Below are 17,402 nucleotides of genomic sequence, written 5' to 3' on the forward strand. Positions count from 1 at the left end.
CCCACATAGTTCTGCTAGTGTTTACGATATAAGATGTAGAAATCTATGGCCGTGGACACTGGTGATTCCCTTAGGCAGAAGTGATCCTCATGAGGTTGGGTGCATTGCGAGGATGAGGGCCACTGACTGGGATTTCTGATGTTCTCATTTTCAAGAGTAGAAGTAATGTTACCAAACTTCAGTTTCCAAATGGCCCATCTTTCATAGCCAGCATCTCTTCTAGCTGCAGCTTTCCTGCTGCTGTCATCTTTGCTTCCTGACACAAAAGCAAGCCGCTCCTCTGTGGCGTGCCAGGAACAGGGGCTGCAGGCAACATTTCATTCTCGTGGGGCTTTGAGTTAAGTTGCTGTGAAGAACATGAGCATCCAGTGGAGAGCGGGAGCTGTCGGGTGGAGAACGCTGGATGCACCTGGCAGCATGGGAGGTGTACATGAGGAAAAGCTGGGATGGGATTCAGACCCTGTATATTGGGAGGATTTAGAAAAGTATGTTGTGTGAGGGAGAGGTGGCAGGTGACAATCCTTCGCTCTCCTTGTACATTTTCATTCTTCAGCCACCGGCCTTTTGTTCACAGTGAAGAAAAGGGAGTGGTGTCCTGACTCCTGTTGTCCTCCTGAGCAGCTTAGAAACCCCACGGTGTGAGCACAGTGGACCTTGTCTCTGGTGGCTGCTTGAGCACTTGACTCTGTCTCTTGGCTTTTCGTGAGTGGCAGTTGACCTGCTGCCAAAGGCTTGATGAAATTTTTTTTTGAAAAATGATTAAATGATGCGTAGTTGTCTAAAAAGTAATCTTGTAAGATTTGGAGTTGTAGTTTTCCAAGCTCTTTCTGGATATATCAAAAATATTTCCCTATATTATTAGTACTTTTTCCCCAGAAAAGGAAGCACAGAAATGTGAAAGTAAGAAAACAACTTTTCTTTGAATATCAAGAAAAAGTCTGTGTATATGAAGAAAAGACTTTTGTTTTGTGTTCAGTATTTCCATCTTTAAACTAAGTCTTACGCAAACCACAAGCATGAGCTTCTTTCTTCCCCGTTCTCCTTCCTAAATCCAGCTTTCCTGTGCCTGTGGTAGAGGATCCCAAATCTGTTCATCATGCCACTTATGCCCTTCCTGATTCCTTGTGGTTTCCATGCAAATCCATGTAAGATTTTTATAATGAAGTTTTACATCAGTCTTGCACTTTTGTAACTTAAGAAAGAAGCCCCAGGGCAACGGTGAATTGATTTCAGAAGCTTTAATAACGATGCAGCATTTCTGGTTTAAGAAATATTGTTTTAATCTCTACATTTAAGGTTTTAATGTGAAATCTCAGAACAACTTTTGTACCCTTCAGTGTAGCACCTTTTTGGTGGTAATTTTTTTTTTCCTCACTTGACAAGAAGTATTTCTGACATACTACCCTTCTTATTAAAATTTCCAGTATCAGGAGCTAGTCAGTGTGGACAAGTGCAATGCTTTTCTGATGAAATCATGTCAGTTCTTCCTTTCACAGCTTTTCCTCTAATTTATTTTGAGGAAAGTGAGGGGGAGAGAAGATTGCTCTTCTAGTTGGCAACTTTATAGTGGCATCTTAACAGGCCAAAGGAGATCAAACTATCATTCATGTTTACTTTTCTTGTCTGGGTTTTTGCAAGAAAAAGTAAGATTTAGTGCTCCTTTCTGTTAAACAGGTAAGTGTAGTTCTGTCTGCACGTTGGGCAAAGAATGCATTTTTTGCTACATTTCAGTCGAAGGGAAATTGGGGAAAGTGAACAATTTTCCCTTGAAAGTTATGAAGTGCCGCTGTAGCAAGCTTCATAGTTGCTGGTGTAAAATGGGGTAGTTGCTGTCAAGATTATTTTCAGGAGACCTAAAGACTTCTCCTGTTAAGTGTTTCTCTTTGGTTTACTGCTTTTACATCACTTTGTCTTGCTTTATTGCTTCTGTTTTTCCTGTTACGTGTTTTCCCTCTTACATCATCCCTTGTATTAAAATGAATCTGGAGATCAAGTTGCAGTCCTCAATGGTCATAAACATGTGTGGAAAGAGAAAAGAGCCCAGGCGTGTCTGAATGCATGTGTGAGGAGTGACAACGTGACATTTTTATGATTCCTTTTCAGACCAAGAGACTCTTATACCTGCAGCTCTAAGAGCTGGGGCACTAAATCTTTCCCTTCAACCTGTGAAACCATCAGATGGAAGATGGAGGCCTGGTGCTCCATGCAGGCAAAGTCACTGGGAGTTCATGACCCCTTTTTCCCTGTGGTGGTTGCTCAAATTGGCCTTTGCCACCGTAGAAACCATGCTGTAGAAGGAGGGTGTGGTAGGGCAGGAAAACACAAGTGAAACTGGAGGGAGATAAACCCCCACAGCTGAGAGAAACGAGTGGGGAGCGAGAGGGACTGGAGTCTGCATTGGGCAGGTCGCTTATGATCATGCAATGGGAGGAAAACTCCCCCAGGGACAGCAGCAGGAGAAGAGAGAGGCTAGCTGCTAGTCTTTCTTTGCTGGCTGGGTCTCTCCGAATACATCTCTAGTTTTTAAGGAGTTAAGCAGCACCTCCAAAAGATACTCCCGGAGAGGGAGACTCCTTCAGTGGACAAGATGAAGGGACATTTGCCATGGCTGGAGGGAAGGTGATGGCAACTGATGGCCAGATAGGTGGTCCTCCTTTCTGTGGGGAACCTGAGGTCATTCCCGCTGTGGCTGCCAGATCAGGAAAGAGAGGAGATAGCAGCAGGTGCCAGCGATGCCCCTCGTCCCAAAGGGCTGAGTAAGATGGGGAATCCTTTGATGTTTGCACCCATATAGCTTCTCTGTGTATTTTACATGATTTGAACTGACTGTGCTACTTTATCACTCTTTATTTTGAGTGCTTCCATGGGCTAGATGTTTATCAGCTGATCTGTGGTGTGTGGAGCAATCCCAGCCTCTTGGCCCCTAGGCTGTGGACATCTGGGAACCCTCTGTGATACTTTTTCTCTGCTCCATCACTTCTAGCAGTTCACCCCATTTCCATGTTAAGGTTGGAGTTCAGTCCTGGGGATTTGCAACTTATTATGGAAGCAATAACAGTAAACCTATGATATCCACTAAATTATATGTGTTTTCAAAAGAAGTAGGCTCCCTGGAGAAGGGCTGCTCTGTCTTTCATGGGCACTTTCCCCCCTGCTGGGGTGAGGCTCTGCAACTTGCAGTGAATGGAAGGACTTTCTAGGATGACTTTGGGGGTGGGCAAAATTTTATTGTATAAGCATATTTCTTCCTATGCAGCTTTCAGAAACACTTTTTAATAGTAAGGGCCGCTGACAAGAAGGAAATGAAGAAGAACCTTCTCAAAGGATATGGTTTTAAGCTAATTTAGCTTCCCCTTGGCTTGGCTGTTGAGAGGGAGGTGCACCATGCCCTGGTGTGTCTCCCCATTCGGCAGATCCAAAGCCCTTTGGCCACGTGCAGCGGCTCTCTCCTTGTCACGTGGAGGAGCAGGGGGCACCTGTGCTTCCCCCTGATCCCTGGATTTTGGGCAGTGTCCTGGGAAACAGTTGTCTGGAGTCTGCATGGTCTGATTCTTATTTCCCTATCCAAGCAAAATTGCAGAGTTTTGAAAACTATACTTCCCGAACGTAACCCTGACCACAGCTGCTTTGAAAGTGCTTTTTTGCCCTCATTTATTTACTTGTTCAAATGAGGCTTAAACTTTAATAACAAGAAGTAGGACTCACTGACCCAAGGTGTAGTTTCCAGAACTGTCTTGCTAGAGATGTTAAATCTTTTCTGTGTTTTTTCTTGGTTTGTTTTTGAGACAAAAATGCGCTGGAGTGTTTCTGAATCTTTGCATCATTTTTGGATAATGAAACAACTCTTGGTGCTATAATCACTGTAGTTATTAGCTAGAAACCTATATTCTGAAATATCCTTCTTTTTTCCTAATTGGGTTTATAATGGCCATAGTTATTTTATTTTAACTGGTACTGATTCACTGATTCATATGTGGTCTGTCTCTGGGTCCGAGATTTCATCGGGTTCAATGTCAGAGTGAACTATACCTATAAAAGATGCTGTCTGTGCCTCTAGAAGAGGTGGTAAATGCCTAGAAAATGTGTAGAGGTGTTCTTTTAGCAGTGGAAATACAAGCAAACATGTCTTCTTTTGTGGTTTTTTTCTTTAATCCCTTAACTGATTCTGTAAGAGTAAAGCCATATGTTACCCGTTTTCTGCCTCTTCTGAATTAATTAGAGCATGACAGTGTTTCCTGACTAATGAGGCACACACTCTCATTTAGGTTCATATGTGGAAAGGTTTTTATCCCTGTACAGATTTTTACACAGCAGCAATAGCAGTTGCTGCAGTGTGATCGACAGAAGAAGCTGCATTAAGATCAACAATTATGCAGGGTGATAAACAGACCTAATTGAGCATTAGAGGTTTATGTAAACACAGACCCACTTAGCTGGCGGTGCATTTCTGTTGTTACTGGAATGAGATTAATTTATTTATTTTGTAAGAGATCTTGATGTGTGTTTTTACTACTTTGTGTCTAGGATCTTCTAAATACAGATGCTCCTCAGAGCAACCCTGATGTACAGACAGACTTAACACCTGCTGGATTCAGAATATGGGTTAAATGGTTTGCAGAAGTATTCACTTTACTACCTGCCTCTCCAGCGATCTTGAGCATCTTAGGAAGGGATGCTTTCTTCTCGCTTCATGGTCTGGGGTCAGTTGCAGCGGCCCTAGAGCTGGCAGCACACGGCTGTTCTTAATTATAATAGACTAATGCTATTTGGTTTGCAAAGGCCACACTGCAGAAACTCTGCTTCGTGTTATGCTTAAGGGAGGCAGAAACATGTGCTGCATTTTCACCGGTAGGACCTGTGGTGGTTTAGTTCCCCCCCAGTACTGCCCAGGACAGTATCATACCTGAGGGGCAATGCAGTGGTGCTTTCTGTGTTGTGGGCCAGGAGAGGGGCTAGCAGCTTCCAGTCCTGAAGCATACTGTTGCATGAGCATCAGTTTGTACCCGTGTTAATAATCCTTACCTATCAGGCTGTGTTTGCTCAGCTTCCTGGCCCTTCTGGCTCAAAGTATGACCAGAGCTGTGAAGGCATGCAACGTGAAGAACAAAGTATAAGTATTAAAGGATTGATTTTTCTGGGACAGGTTTTCAAGATATCACTATTTATTTAACTTACATTATTATGTACTTCTGGTTGCATGCATTTGTCCTGCTCCTGGCAGAATTTGTACCCAAGGAAAGCCTAGCAGAGTTTTCCCCTTGTAGCAAAGGGTCTGGAGTGCTCACAGATGGGCCAGGGATGGGTGGAAAAGAGGAATGCCAAAACGACTGCAGAGTTAACAAAAATTGGGAAAATGGGGCACTCCATCTGCGAGCCCAATTTGTGGCACCATGGCCCCAGGGTTAAAATGACCACAGTGCAGGCAAACCCCTCGGGGAACAGGCACGGTGGCTGTGGGATTTCTAGGGCTGTGTTGGCATGGTCACCTCTGCAGGATGTGTGCTGCTGGGGCTGCATTGCTCTGACCTGTGAGAATTTGTGTGAGTGACATTGGATATTGGTGTTGGGAAGTAGATGTCTATACTACGTGTAGTATGTATCAACACTGTCATCTTGATTTAATCATGAAAGTGTTGGCAGGCACTATTGCTTGTATTTTTCTTTACCCTTCTGTATGTCTCTTGGTGCATGTTTGTGTGTTGTTGCTCTAAATACTTCATGTTTCTTTTCTGCTTGGTGTCCCCTCCCACCCCCCCGCCTCAGTGGGTAATCTCTCACCCTGGGTGGTTATTGCTGGCGTGTCTGTGATGGGGTGGCACAGAGCAGTTGTCTCAGTGCATAGCTCAGATTAAATAGGTGAGAAGGTAGGTTACAGGCACAGACAGCAGGACTGTACAGATACACATGTCTGTATGCCATGAGGGGCCTCTCTAAGGTCGTTTCATACCCGAGGAACAAGTCTCATACGTGAGTTGTCAAGCTGATTGTTTGAGCTTTGGTAGTCGAAGAAGAACATTAGCTCATTGCCTCATGTGCAGTAGAAGAAACCCAGACACAAAGCAGAAAGCGAAGCTTGCAGTTGGACAAAATAATAGGGCATGAGGCTTGTGGCTTGCCGGGAGCTGCGGTTACTTGCAGCTGAATGAATGAATATGCAGGAGAGTGCCTGCAGCATCCCTGGGCGTGGGGCAAAGCGTGTCAGCATGACTTCCTCCGCACTGCCCTTGGAAACAAAGATTTGAACCTCATACCAGTCTTCCCTGGCAGTAGGATATTGGATTGGCTGTTTTCTTTCAGAATTCTAAAAAGAAACCCTCAAAAACCTAAACAAAACAGAACACCTGCCCCGCTCCAACCCCCACCCCCCCAAAACCAAAGCAGCAAAGAAAAGGTGTTGGTGAGGAGTGTCGTCCATACACATCCAAAGCAGTGTAACAAGCCATGCTGCGGCACAGGACTGTTCTGCCGTTTCTGTGCTAAGCACCTTCCCAGGGAGCTGAGACACTTCACATTTCATACCTGCCATCATCCATCAGGACACGCTGTTACATCCTAGAGCAGTGACTGCGTCTTACACGCTGACTTGGCCTGCTCCCTTAGCCGGGGGGGGGGGGGGGGGGGGGGGGGGGGGCTCAGCTGGCTGGGTTTTTGCGGTGTCAGGTAGTACCCCTGCTCTCCTTGTCCAGCTTGGGATGGTCACTTTTGACATCCATCTTTCAACAAAGGCAAGGCGCTCTTTGTATGTTCTGTTTCCCCCCGCCTCTTGGTTTGTTTTCTTCACTGTCTATCACTATTTCAGGGACCTCTTTTCTATCTGCTATTTAGCTGTTCTTTTCAGCTACCCTCCTAATGTGTTAAAAGGGAATAAACCCATCCATGTTTCAGAAAGAAAAAGTTAAATGTAACATTGCCGACAGATGTGCTTGTGCTGGCTTTCTCCACCAGCCCACCTCACCTGGCACCACCAAGCACCGTTGCATGACGCTGTTTCCTAGGACAGACCCTGACCACGTTCCCTGAAAGCTTTGGGTAGAAAAAGGATAATCCATGGAGCAGTGGGAAGGGTACTCCTGTGGTCTAGGAGCTCAGTGCTGCGTTTCCAGCGGTGCTGACACAGAGCTGCTTTACAGACTGAGGTGTGGGTCGGGGGGCTGTTGGCTGCCTGACCCCCTTGGCGCCTGGCAGCAGCGAGCAGTGGGGGGGCTCCGCCTCGGGCTCCAGTACAGCCGGTGAAGGTGTCTGCACTCCCTCCACTGCGGAAACGGGGAGCAGCTTCTGCAGAGGTCTCATCCTTCCCTGCACCCCTTGGGAGATTAGGGTTGTCAAATTGAACAGAAGACTCATAAACTAGTGGAGAATACGGTTAATTGGGAAGATTTATAGGCTTGTTAGCAAGAATATTTCTTAATTTAAAATGTTGGTGTATTCCCTGAAGGGAGACATTACTTCTTGTGAAGCCTTAATTGGAGTGGGCTAATTTTCAGTGCTGGGACTAAAAATAATAATAATAAAAATAATCCTTCAATCTCAACCAGGAAGAGATCTATTTAAATTTCACAAGCTGTAGAAATGTCAGGAACACTGGGTTTAGCTTTCTCTCCTGTGGCCACAGAGGAGACTGAAAGGTGAACAGCAGCACTGGCCAGTAGTGGGAAGGTGTTTTTTTTTCAAATATTTTGCCTAGAGCTGACTTGGAAATGTCGTAACTTCCCCCCCCGCCCCCCTCCACTTAAACTGTGATGCTAATGGTCTCATGCTGAAATTGCTTCACATATGTGTATCTTGATAGGTTGCAGTTCCAGTGCTCACAGGCTGGGTAAAATTGAGATATCTTTCTGGAAATGGAATTGTGTATTTGTACGGAGAATAATCATTAGGATTATTCAATTATTTTTTTTAATGTTTTGAAATATCACCAAGGGTCCATGTAACCAGGTCATGCCAATGGAAGTGCTCTATATGTGATTTTAATGTGCTGTATCTGTTTGAATGGTATAATGGATTCTTGTCCCATATTTCTTCCAACAAACTTGCTGAATCTTATTTTTTCTAACTTATTTTAGGCCCTTGTTCCTGTCTGCTGTATTAGGAAAGAGCAATATCTTTCAGGCATAAATAGACATATGATTCTGGAGTAGAAAGTGTAAAGTAGAGGCACTGGTGCAACAGGAAAAAAAAATATTATTTTCCATTATGCAGAGATTTGCAACTGCAGAGACAATGCAAAAGCCATGTTAAGTCCTTCTCATGTTTTGGACTGGGATAATATGTGGGAAGCACTTAGCCAGCCAGCAATAATGGCGTATAGAATAGCTGTCCTGGTAGCACGCACTGCTAGTCTGCTCCATGCTACTTGGTCTTGAGTGGTGGCAGCATTGCTGGTGCAGAGCTTCCTTGTGAGCATGCTCAGGCTCTGCAGGCTGCAGCCACCCATGCAGGTTGAAACAATTCTCCAAGGTTCCCAGTATCAGGAAAATGGGAATCTGAAAACCATCCCTCCTGTTGAGTTAATGTGGGCCCACTTCTCAAGTGAACCTCATGAGGTTAGACAAGGTCAAGTGCAAGGACCTGCACCTAGGTCAGCACACTCCCAGGTATCAGTACCGGCTGGGGATGAAGGGATGGACAGCAGCCCTGGGGAGAAGGACCTGGGGATTAACAGCAGGACGTGAGCCAGCAATGCATGCCTGCAGTGCAGAGCGCCGTCCCTGTCCTGCCATGCATAGAAAGAAGCGTGGCCAACAGGCTGAGGGAGGTGGTTCTGTCCTGGTTTCAGCTGGGATGGAGCTGATTTTCTCCTCAGTAGCTGGTGCGGTGCTGTGCTTTGGATTTGGGGTGACAATAAGGCTGGTAACCCACTGATGGTTTTGTCGGTTGCTGGGTGATGTTTATACCAAGTCAAGGACTTTTCCATTTCTTGGGCTCTGCCAGTGTGAGGGGTGGAGGGGCACGGGACATGGGGAGGGGACACAGCCAGGACAGCTGACCCCAACTGGCCAGAGGGATATTCCATACCATGGAATGTCATACTGAGTGTATAAACTGGGGGGAACTGGCTGGGGGCTGCTGGGTGCTGCTCAGGGGGACTGGCTGGGCATCGGTCAGTGGGTGGTGAGCAACTGTGCATCACTTGTGGGGTTCTTTCCTCCCCTTCCCTTTCGATTTTATTCCTCTCCCCTTCTCTCTCCTTCTCATTACAGTTGTTATTTTTATTTTATTTCAGTTATTAAATTGTTCTTATCTCAACCCTCATTTTAATTTTTCCCCAGTTCTCCTCCCCATCCCACTGGGGGGCAGGCAGTGAGCGAGCAGCTGTGTGGTACTCAGTTGCCAGCTGGCGTTAAACCACAGCTCTGCCCCTCTGCTCCACTCCGGTGAGACCCGCCTGGAGCGCAGGAAAGGTGGGACCCGTTGGAGTGGGTCCAGAGGAGACCACAAAGATGCTCAGGGGATTGGATGCTCGGGGGATTGGAGCAACTCTCCTATGGAGACAGGCTGAGAGAGTTGGGGTTCTTCAGCCTGGAGGAGACAAGGCTCCAGGGAGACCTTATTGTGGCCTTTCAGTACCTAAAAGGGGCTTATAAGAAAGATGGGAACAGGCTCTTTAGTAGGGGCTGTAGTGCTAGACAAGGGGCAATGGTTTTAAGCTAAAAGAGGGTTAGATTGAGACTAGATGTGGGGAAGAAAGCTTTTTGATGTTGAGGGTGATGCAACACTGGAATAGGTTGCCCAGAGAGGTGGTAGACGCCCCTTCCCTGGAAACATTCAAGCTCAAGTTGGACAGGCTCTGAGCAACCTGATCTAGTAGAAAATGTCCCTGGTCATTGCAGGTAGGTTGGACTAGATGATCTTTAAAGGTCCCTTCGAACTCAAACCATGCTGGGGCCCTTCCTTCTGCCGGGGCCCTTCCTTCTGCCGGGGCCCTTCCTTCTGCCGGGGCCCTTCCTTCTGCCGGGGCCCTTCCTTCTGCCGGGGCCCTTCCTTCTGCCGGGGCCCTTCCTTCTGCCGGGGCCCTTCCTTCTGCCGGGGCCCTTCCTTCTGCCGGGGCCCTTCCTTCTGCCGGGGCCCTTCCTTCTGCCGGGGCCCTTCTCTATTAGGAAAAGGTTCTTCACTGAGAGGGTGGTTGGTCGCTGGAACAGGTTCCCCAGGGAAGTGTTCACAGTGTGAAGCCTGTCAGAATTCAAGGAGCATCGGGATGATGCTCTTACATGGTTTAGTTTTAGGTTGCTCTGCAGGGAGCTGGACTCTATCTATGATCCTTACAGGTCCCTACCACCTTGAGAGACAGTGATTCTGTGTGCTCAGGTGGAATGTGTGCTTCTCTGCCTTTTTCAACTTTTTTCTTTTTAGTTGGTGTGGTTTTGTTTCTGTGTGGTTGTTTTTTTGGTTTTGTTTTTTTTTTTGTGGTTGGTTTTGTTCTGGGTGCCTTATGAGCTCTGTCACTGAATTGCCTCTGTGAGCAACTCTCCCTTGAGAATGAGCAACCATAGGATTTTCTCCCTCTTTCCCCTAGGAACAAATTCCTGTTAATTGGCCAGAATTGGCTAAATTCTTGTTAATTCCTAATGTCTCATCCACCCCCATATCTGGCACAGAAGGGTACTAGTTTCTGTAATTACTTCTCTGTAACATTAAGCAATAAGACACAACTTTGGAGACCTCTGTATGCATAAGAATACGAGGTGGCAGAAGACTTTCAGTCAAGTATCATAAGCCCAAAGATTTGCTTTCTGGATGTTCCTGTAAGTGGCAGTGCCAGGCAGGGTGGGACGTGCCCCAGTCCTGCTAGCCTGGACGAGAGGCCGTGGGAGCTGTGGCACGCGGGGATCACAAGGGATGCAAGGGAGGATCTTGGATGGGAGCAAGGCAGAGGGTGGTGGTGTGAGATTTCCATGGCAACAAGGTGTCTGACTATGGGTCATCTGTGACTCCAGTGCAGAAATTATTCCTCAAGCCTGCTGTAAATAAATATGTGCCTGGAGCTTGATCCTTCACTGCTATAAGTTCAGACTTGTGTGGTTGCTTTTGATAGATGACTCATGCTGTGAACGTATAGCTTGTGGAAAAGGAAAAAATAATTTACAGTTCCCTGATGCTTTCTTCTGTTTTCAGGAAATCTATCTCTCTTTAAATGAGGAAATATTTTTTCTTTGATACAAGCATAGGTTTCTGAAAATATAATAATTTCTAAGATGTAGGTTTGGTTTATGAGGTCTGCCACATCTGTTATAGAAATCTTCCATAGCTTACAGTTCATGAGAGCAAAGTTGGAAGAATCTTAAATCTTTATCTGTGACTTAAAAATTCTAACTTCTGGAAAGCATTCCCAAGGTAAAATCCTATTTTGCATCATGTGTGATTCTTTTAAAAAGGCCTAGACTCCACTGCTTAGAATTAGAATGACTCTTTGAGTTAACTTCTCTGTTTGGAAATAAAGCTAGAAAAATGACTACAAAGTGATACTGACAGTCAAACCAGTTGGAGTGCATAAAGCTGTAAGTGTCTGACAAAAAAAAAAAAAATTCAGAGGGAAGAAAAAATCCCATCTAGTTCTCTTTTCTGTGCTAAGAGTCAAGGTAGCTTTTAACTAACTTGTGACACGATGCTTTTCATGTCAAACAATATTATTTTCTAAGCTTTTCACTGTCATAAATAGTATCCATTAGCATCATCCCTTTTGGTTTCCTTGGCAACAGAGGCAATCAATTCAATGACAGTTTCAACAGCATGGAAAAGCACCAGCTTCCAGAGTTATGGACAGAAGTACAAAAAGCAGGTAGGCTGGAATCTATTTGTCTGCAGACCAGCTTTATTTCCTTCTCTAGTCCTTTCTATTTTATGAGTTCCAAGGTGTGTGATTAAGCACAAATCTCTTCAAACTGTGCTGTGCTTGTGCATCAGTGATGCTCAAATCCTCAGATCCACTCAGCCCAGCTGTGAGGAGATTGATATTTAAGCTTTATAGCCTGGAAACCTTCTTTGTTTTCATCTTTTGCATTGGATGTGTATATAGAACTTTCTTTATCAAAGTATTAATTAGAAACTTGCAATGTCAAGGTCATGCCTTGACTTGTTCCAGTGGGCAGAGGAAAGGGGCCAGTTGCTGCTGCTTCCTGCGTTCCTTCCCAGTGCAAAGGGACAACGTGTGCTTCGGGGTTTCTGTTGCTCACACCTGCCTGAAGCAGACATTCAGCAAGTGGCAAATGCCCATAACTTGTCCCACAGCCTCCACTTGTGAAGGAGATGGGAGATGTATTCCTTTCGAATGTCTATTAGACATATACTTTTATATAATTTTATTTTTATTATTTTCTAGAGGACTTCTTTAGAGTCCTGATGAAGCTTCAGTCCAACTCTGTAACTATATCTCTGTCTGCAGAAAGGCTTACTTAGTTTGCACTGCCTTGTCAGTACCAAAATACCAATAAGGAGGGCAGTAGTGATACTGTGGTGAGTTACTGGAAAAACTCTATACTGTTTACAGGAAAAGGTTGGTTTTCTTTATTTCTTCAAAGTCTGATGACTCAATGTACTCTGAAGAAATACAGCATGTAAGATGAAAACGTGACTGTGTCAACTGCTACTCCCGAAGCAGAGACAGAACCATTGTTTTGATGCTTATGTTCATTTAGATCATTAAAAAATAATGATTAAGGACCTTACAACAAGCATCTTGAAGTGGGTGCAGAAGGTCCCTTAGGTTCCTGTGGGCTTTGACCCAGGCTAACCAGAGAAAGAACATGAAAATTCATTAAACAATAAATGCATTGCATGCCTCACTTGGTTCTGATGACCACTGCAGCTGAACTTCAACAGTTTCTCTATCATTTCTACCAATCTCTAAGCCCACGTGCATTGCAACCATGAGTAAGTTTTCTTGCAGGTTTCTAAGTTCAGAGTTGGAAAAAATAGGGTTGACGAGTCAGGCTTGCTCACTGTCATGAGTGCTGGTGGTGGTACTCACCCCCCGAGGCAACAGGACGCTGTAGAGTGAATCACAGGCTTTTTTGGGACTCTGCTTTCCCCAGATGCTTCATGATTCAGTTCCTATAGTTGCCGTGGAGTAGCTGTGACCGAAGTTCAGGCTGATGGTCACAGAGAACTTTAATATTCCAACATAGCTGAGGCGATGAACTTTGTTTAAAATATAAGTGTGTCTTCATTGTTTGGCTAATGGAAGTGTTGGAAGCTGTTCAGCCGCCTTCCAGCACAGCCACCTTGGTTCCAGTGGGACTGCAATACGGCACTTGCCCGCCAGGATTTGCGTAAGCATGTAACCTCATTTGGTCTGAGGTGGAGGAGGAAAAAGGTGTGGTCTTTTAGGCCTTTTAGAGTAGTTTCTCAATACCTCTGTCACTTTTCAACAGTCTGGTTTGATGCTGGCATAAGGTAGAAGTATTTGGTGTGTATGCACATTTTCTTTTTCCTCTCTGAGTGTAACAGACCAACTAACTTCCATCTGTTTGGGTACATATAGATCACCTGTCATGACCACGTCTCCCTCTTATGACTGTAAGCATTATTTTTTTTTTTGCTCTAAACTATTTTTCCCCCTCCTCCTCCTCCACGTTTTTTATCCACTTTGTTTTTGGCAGAACTCAGCACAGCAGATCCCAGTGTACCCTCTTTGGTTTTCACACCTCTCTACTGGTCAGCACCGAGATGCACAGCAGTTACAGGGCATCGCATGCTATGTATTCAATGTTTTTATGCTCAATGAGCATGTTGTTAAATGCCATTGCAAACAGACTACAGAGAGCATGAATACCTGGCTGACAGATACAGGTGTCCCTCTACCACTTACCATGCCTGGAATTGCATTTTTGCAGGTGCAAAATCTCAGGAGGCATTTGCAAATTTGGCACTTAAAAATGTTGTTCTCTACTCAACGCCTGTACTGTTCACAAGGGGGCAGGGGGGAAATGCAGTCTCGATGCTAAACTAATTGGGCTATGAACACAGCTGGCTTAGGTATGTGGGAGCATTTGGGATTTTTTTTTCAGACAAACCTCCATATACTTGGGCACAAACGATGTTTGGCTGAGACAATTTGTGAAAGTTATTTCAAAATTCAGGGAAACTACCAAACCCTAATAATTACTTTGAGATTAAGTGTTTTTATCTCCATGTGCTTGGGACAAAGCATAGGAGCCACCATTGACACTTCAGGTTCCTGCACTGTCCCTCTTCCATGATGACAGGGAAGGGCAGTTTGTGGGCAATTGGTGCAACAATGTGAGATTGACAAAAGCAGTCTTCATGTGCGTTTTCACTTGACATACAGATACCGTAGTAATATTACAATTCAATGGTTGCTCCTAAGAAATAGCTAAGTATGAGTTAAAATGAGTTTTGACCTTCTGTGTGATCCATATGCTCAATTAATACTTCTTAATTGCTAATGTCAGTAGAAGGTGAAGGTGTGAGCAGCATAACAGCAAGTGATTCATTCTCTATTGACCAAGTGACATGGGATTGTGTGTGTCTTATCTTTGTTAAAATAAAGGCTACAGAAAGACCTTACCATCAAATTAATTGAGCTAATATTTTTCATGCTGTTAAAGATGCAGTTCATGATTCAACCATCGCAATACTCACAGCTTCTGATAATTAGGATGAACCACACATTATGGGTGTTCTGTTGTGTTTAGATACCTGGTGATCTTAAAAAAAAATGCAAAAGATACAAGCAGTAATGAAGTTTGAAGGACCTTGATGTCAGGGGAGAGGAGATTTTCAGAAATGGTTGTGGAAGCAGCCAGGCCACGCTCAGAGGTGACAGCCCCAGGTCAAAAGCACTTTCAGAAAAGAGGAGGGAAAAGTTCTGTGTTTGAGAATTGTTCAAATTCTCTTCCATGTTCATCATAATGCTTAAACATGTCTTCACTGTAGTATCTTTGTATAATTAATTTTCCATTTTCATCATAATTCTTAAACATGTCTTCACTGTAGTACCTTTGTATAATTAATTTCCTTACAATATAAATATTTGTTATATAAACAATTACATACTGCATAAAATCAGGGCATGTGTATTGAACTGGTGATATAAAGTGGTTTCCCCCTCCATTTTGGGTGGTTCCCCTGCAAGGAAATAAAGTGGAATGATCTTATATCACATAAATATCACTGGGAATATATTAGGTGTGCAAGGACCAGAAGAAACAGAAGAACACTAGCTAATCTCATATGTGCAATATTTAACCATCAAATTAGTCTGCAGGCATAGTTATTCTGCTGTAAATAAATGCTTTGTGAAAGCATTGTATTTGAGAAATACCCACAGAATCAAGAGGTGTAATTGGACTTTCAGAAGCAGAGGAATGTTGATATAAGGTTTCATGTCTTGTTCCACTCCATTAACCTTTGTAAGCTATTTTTTTTTTCTTAGGAACTACGTTAAATCTCAGGCATTGTAGAGTGCTACTTGTGTCAACCACCTCAATATAGATTTGGTGTTAAAACAACATCATCCTAAGTGCTTTGAGCGGTCATCCTTATCATGAGAGGCTCTGTTAACTGTCCTGTGAAATGAGCTTGTTGGAAGCAAGCAGCCTGGAATAGGGAATGAGTAGTTGCCTGCCATCAGCCCTCCTTTGACAGCGTACTGGGATTGAATTCTGGGCTGGAAAAGCCTGGCAGAAATATACAGCTTGCTTGTCCCAATGTGCTCGCAGGCACTGTTTTTAGCAAACGGGTCTGCGGGGGAAGAGGTGCCGTGCATTAACCGTGTTGTGCTGTGGCGAGCGAGCCATGCCCCGGTACCAGCAGGCACACCTTGCTGTCCCTGTGCTCTCTGTGGGGGGGGTGGGGGCGGGGGGGTGGGGGGTGTCTCTTGCAGTCCCAGAGTCGTTTGCTGGGGTGTTTCTGCCTTGGCTTTCATGGATTCCTTCCTGTTCACCCTGTGCCTGGGTGCAGGTTGCCGTATACCACCCTGATGTGCCTGGGGAAGGAGCATCTTGGCCCTGCTGCCTCCCTCCTCCCGGTGCCTGGCATTTTGACAGAGTACAGAGAAAACAGAACCGGGAGAGTTCCTTGTTTCAAATTGTATTGCTTGTCAGGCTGTCAAAGGGGGTGTCAAAATATCCTGTCAATTAATCTCATTGAAACCACTGGTGAAGGTTCAACTAACTGTGTCATCACAGCCCTGTTAATTAATTTCTGATTTGGAGATGGGTTAGTAGAAGTGGCAGCGCCAAATTGCCCTCCTGTCACTGCAACAGAAAAGATACAATTGGTTGATGGCTCATAATACCGCAAGCTAGGTAGTCTTCTGCTAAAGAAAAAAAATACTTGAAATTAATATTTTGACCCTTAAAACCTGTGTGTCATGTTCATGGGGTGATTTCACTGCTATCCATCCACAACTTGCTTGGTATGGAGTTGATTATTCAGCACGTAATTGACAGGCAGGAACTGAGCAGGGAGACTTTCCTTGTATAATATTTGTAAAAAAGGTGAAATTGATGGAGATTTCAGGCTGCTAATTCAATACTTAGTCACTGCAGGGTTCATCAGCTTTGGTTTCAGAGACCCTCGTTTCCTACAGGTAGTACAAAATTTAGCATTCGGCTTAATGCCTTTTCCATCCACCTTCAGCCCCCGGTGAAATATCATTGTCCTCCTACAGGTTCGTTTGACAGCATAAACCAGCAAAATGATCCATTTCAGAGTAAGTATTTTAATTTTGAATTGCTAATAACTGTAGCACATCCATGACATGGTGATGCGGAAGTGTCCGTGGTCTTGGGAAGCTGCAGAAACCAGCGTCTTTGGAGATCACCAGAGTGCTAACCTGTAGTTTCCACAGGAATTGCCTGCTCCCTTTTTAAAACAGGATTTCAGAGGACAGGTGCTTATTTTCAGAAACAAGCTTGGCAGTGATTGAAGGGACTTTTTTTTGGGAGGGTGGGCAGGGGAGGCTGCCTTGCACAGGGTCCCAGGCTGCGGAGGGATGCTGCTGGTGTGGTGTCGGTACTTTACAGCCAGCCTGGGAGCACAGTGCTCTTGCTCGGGCTATGCCAGGATTCATTCGTGCTTGGGAACATCAGGGACGTGGTTTGCAGTGTTACTTGAATGAAACGAGGCATTTTCCAGCAGAGGTTCCTAACAGCCCTTTCTGAAATAGAATGGCTGATGGCTCTCAGGGCTGCCATCGGTGAGGCGCAGTGCGTTTTGGATAATGTAATGGTGGTTTTTATCTTTGTCTTCTACCACAAAATGTTATCAGCATTGACATATTTTGTCAAGAAATACTTGACAAGTATCACTGACACTCTTTTATCTCCCCACCCTCCCAAAGAAGCCTGTATTTATTGTGGCTGTAAAGACTGGCAACTGAACTGGGTGATGCGCATAAATATTTTTGGGTTAGCAGGAGAAGCTTGCTTATTGACCATTCA

The sequence above is a fragment of the Falco naumanni genome, chromosome 3, assembly GCF_017639655.2.
Source record: "Falco naumanni isolate bFalNau1 chromosome 3, bFalNau1.pat, whole genome shotgun sequence".
NCBI classification, from domain to species: domain Eukaryota; kingdom Metazoa; phylum Chordata; class Aves; order Falconiformes; family Falconidae; genus Falco; species Falco naumanni.